The following is a 4,085-nucleotide window of genomic DNA, read 5'->3' as shown; positions in this document are numbered from 1 at the left end:
GCCAGCCTTAATTTGAAATTTCATCATGTAAGTTTTGGTTCTTGTTCTGTTAGTTAAAAGATTAGTTACTTCAACAGCTCCGGCAAACACAAAAGGACCTACCCCTGCCAACAGAGTCTACTGAGCAATCCCAGTACCCTACCATGTGACCGAACCCTTCATTTTTGGTTTACTTATTTATTCCCACTGCCTTTCTGCTGTATCTCCAGCAAACATGGAGTATCCACTTTCCCCCTCACAAGGTAGACACTCAACATTTTATCACATAAAATAAATGATCAGTGAATGAAATAATACAGACCTTTTGATAATTCAAGGGAAAACAAAAACAAAGCAAATATTAGAAGTTCTCAGAATACATAATTCACAACATAGTCAGCAGTAACTATTCAGCTGGTTCTTTTGCAGTTCCTTCTCACCTGATCGATATCGTTCATCCCTGGCTCCCCCAGATCGGGTTCGGTGATACTTAGAGGGAGCGGAAGTTTGAGTTGCAGATGGAGCAGGTGTCTGGTTCCTAAGTTCTTTCTGTACTGCTGAATCAGTTTCTACAAAAGAAAATTTAGATGATGGTTACCAAATAACAGTAATAGCTAACATTTTCTGAGCACTTTAAACATTCTCACAACACTCTGAGGTACTATTATTCCATTTACAGTAAAGGGTTAGAGAACTTTAAAATACACACATAAATATAATACAAAAACATTCAGGCTAAAAAATATGATCTTAGAGCCTTAATTGTCACAGGGTAATAAGAGACAAACAGTAAGAAGATACATGTATATGTAAAGTGAAAGGCTACTCTAGAGATTCCAAGGAGTGATGGTGATGAGAGAGTTGAGGGGTACAAAAGACCCTCCCAGTTCTGCACAAGGAATAGGTTGGCAGTGTTAGCCAAGATGTCATGCCATGCCATTTATCACTCCAGACAAACGTGTAATTAAGCAAAAGGAAGGTACTTATTATGCAAGTATAGCTTCAAGTCCACTAGCCCCTCTCCCAACTGGAGTCACCACTGACCCTGTCCCCATATCTGCCCTCTCAACATTTATTGTTTTATCAGAATATGGAGAAGGACTGGGCGTGGTGGCTCACTACTGTAATCTTAGCACTCTGGGAGCCTGAGTAGGGTAGATTGCTCGAGTTTAGGAGTTGCAGACCAGCCTGAGTGAGAGTGAGATCCCATCTTTACTAAAAATAGAAAAACTAGCTGAGTGTAGTGGTGGGATCCTGTAGTTCTAGCTACTTTGCAGCCTGAGGCAAGAGGATCAATGGACCCCAAGAGTTTAAGGTTGCAGTGAGCTATGATGATGCCACAGCACTCTACCCAGGGTAACAGAGTGAGGCTCTGTCTCAAAAAAATAAAATTAGGCGGCGCCTGTGGCTCAAAGGAGCAGGGCGTTGGCCCCATATGCCGGAGGTAGCCAGTTCAAACCAACCCCCGGCCAAAAACCTAAAAATAAATAAATAAATAAATAAAATAGAATAAAATAAAATTTTAAAAAAGGCCAGGCATGGTGGCTTACACTTATAATCCTAGCACTCTGAGAGGCCAAGCCAGGTGGACTACCTGAGCTCAAAGGCCTGAGCCAGAGCGAGACCTTGTCTCTAAAAAATGGCTGGGCATTGTGGCGGATGCCTTTAGTCCCAACTACTTAGGAGGCTATGACAATAGAATCACTTATATCACAAGAGTTTGAGGTTGCTGTGAGCTATGAAGCCACAGCACTCTACCAAAGGCAAGAAAGTGAGACTTTATCTCAAAAATAAATAACTAAATAAATTTTATACAAAAAAAAAAAAGCACGCTCACTTTGGCAGCATGTATACTAAAGCTGAAACAATACAGAGAAGATTAGCATGGCCCCTGTACAAGGATGACATGCAAATTTGTGAAGTGTTTCATATTTTTACACCTCTTGGCTGCAGGACACGACTATAAGAGGGACTCTAGCTAACAAATGCAAACATTGTAACCTAGTTGTTTGTACCCTGAAAATAAAAAAAACATATGGAGAAGGGTTAAAAATAAGCTAAATAAAAACACTAAGTTCTAATATTTTAGTGTCTTTAAAAAAAAGATTAGGGCAGCGCCTGTGGCTCAGTGAATAGAGCACCAGTCACATATACTGAGGATGGTGGGTTCAAACCCTGCCCCGGCCAAACTGCAACAAAAAATAGACTGGGTGTTGTGGTGGGCGCCTGTAATCCCAGCTACTCGGGAGGCTGAGGCAGGAGAATCACCTAAGCCCAAGAGCTTAGGTTGCTGTGAGCTGTGATGCTATAGCACTCTACCGAGGGCAATAGAGTGAAACTCTGTCTCTAAAAAATAAAATAAAATAAAGATTAACTCTTAAGTCATTTCTTTAAAAAAATTCTAGTAAGAACATCTGACATGAGCTTTATTCGTTCAATAGAATTTTAAGTATACACTATGCTATTATTAACCACAGGCACAGCAAACTTACTCTTCCTGCATGACTGAAACTTTATACGTGTCAAATAACAATGCCCCCTCATCGGCCCCTGACAAACACTATCCCCTGACAAACACCATCCCGCTCTGTGCTCCTGTGAGTTTTACTATTTTAGAGACCTCAAGCCAGTGAAATCACACGGTCTTTGCCCTTTTTGTGACTGGGTTATTTCACTTGGCAAAAAGACCTCCAGGTTCATCCATGTTGGCATATACCACAGAATTTCCTTCTTTAAGGCACACTTACCAGTAAGTTTCTTAAATAACACTTAGTTGTGCCCGAGGAAGGCACATATACACCTAGCAAATTAAATGCCCATATTACAGTAAGATATCACCTATGCAGCAAATGTACTGCTCTAGATTGCAGGTGAGAATCAGCTTATTAAGCCAAAAAATAAAAGAGCAGGCCCAAAGCACAATAGTCCAGGGAGTATAAGCAACAGTGCCACACACTCAGGTGAAGACTGACAGCACAAAGCATTATAGGAATTGAGATTCATAATGACAATGTTATACCACTTAAAAAAACAAAAACATGCTAGCACGCTGGAGAGGCCTAGAGAGGCCATGTGTAGATTCTCTAGTTAACAGTCCCAGCTTAGCTTTCTACCCGCCCCTGCAAAGGGATCTAAAGGTGACTAAGCCATCTTACGACTGTCCAGAACGTCCCATCTGCTACATAGGAGGCAAAATCACGAAATGACCCCAGTTTGCACCATGTGGAGCACAATGAGCACTGCCCAATCTCTTTTTTTTTTAGATTTTGGCCAGGGCCGGATTTGAACCCGCCACCTCCAGTATATGAGCTGGTGCCCTACTGCTTTGAGCCATAGGCCACCTCCCACTGCCCAAATTCTTGGTCCATAAAACTATTAAATAGAATTTTTAAAAGTTTTAAAAAAAAAGTCTAGATTGTTTTTTATATACTGTGGTGAAGAAGGCAAGGAAGAATGAGTATACTTTAGGGTGCTCTTAACTAACATGTTTTTAGGGATCTAGAAATGCTGTTTTTGATGGTTCTTGGCAACTGAGATTTTTCATTACAAAACATATCAACTGAGCAGAACATGTTTCAGACACAGGGATTTTGAAATGGCTGGGGTTGTAAACTGAAGTTTTCATCAACCTAAATTATCTTTTTTTTTGTTTTGAGACAGAGCCTCAAGCTGTCCCCCTGGGTAGAGTGCTGTGGCATCACAGCTCACAGCAACCTCCAACTGTTGGGCTCAAGTGAGTCTCCTGCCTCTGCCTTTCAAGTAGCTGGGACCACAGGCACCCGTTACAATGCCTGGCTATTTTTTGGTTGCAGCCATCATTGTTGTTTGGCGGGCCTGGGCTGGAGATTTGAACCCACCACCTTAGATGTATGTGGCTGGCGCCTTAGCCGCTTGAGCCACAGGCGCCGAGCCGAAATAATATTTTTTAATTTTTTTTTTTGTAAGAGACAGTGTCTCTCTTTATCACCCATGGTAGATAACCCAATTATAGCCCAGGAATATGGGGAAAGGGAGGAGAGAAGAGGGAAGGGGGAAGGATGGGTAATTGGTGGGACCACACCTATGGTGTATCTTACAAGGGTACATGTGAAACTTACTAAATGTAG

At 41.6% G+C, this 4,085-nt stretch overlaps 1 protein-coding gene and 1 non-coding gene across 3 annotated transcripts in view; one reads left to right on the top strand and one right to left on the bottom strand.

Annotated features, from left to right (window-relative positions):
• Positions 1–4,085, bottom strand: part of DIP2B (disco interacting protein 2 homolog B) — a 264,125-nt gene that overhangs the window by 106,208 nt on the left and 153,832 nt on the right. For both annotated transcript variants that reach the window (XM_023513708.1, XM_023513709.1), the window contains exon 3: positions 420–548. The gene's annotated coding sequence lies outside the window, so the exon portion shown is untranslated. The remainder of the gene's footprint in view (positions 1–419; positions 549–4,085) is intronic.
• Positions 1,809–1,915, top strand: LOC111725550. The gene has a single exon (XR_002773589.1). It is a non-coding gene; the product is annotated as a U6 spliceosomal RNA (small nuclear RNA).

The sequence above is a fragment of the Otolemur garnettii genome, unplaced genomic scaffold, assembly GCF_000181295.1.
Source record: "Otolemur garnettii isolate 467f Iridium unplaced genomic scaffold, OtoGar3 scaffold00043, whole genome shotgun sequence".
Classification (NCBI taxonomy): Eukaryota; Metazoa; Chordata; class Mammalia; order Primates; family Galagidae; genus Otolemur; species Otolemur garnettii.
This window is presented reverse-complemented; position numbering and strand designations above follow the sequence as displayed.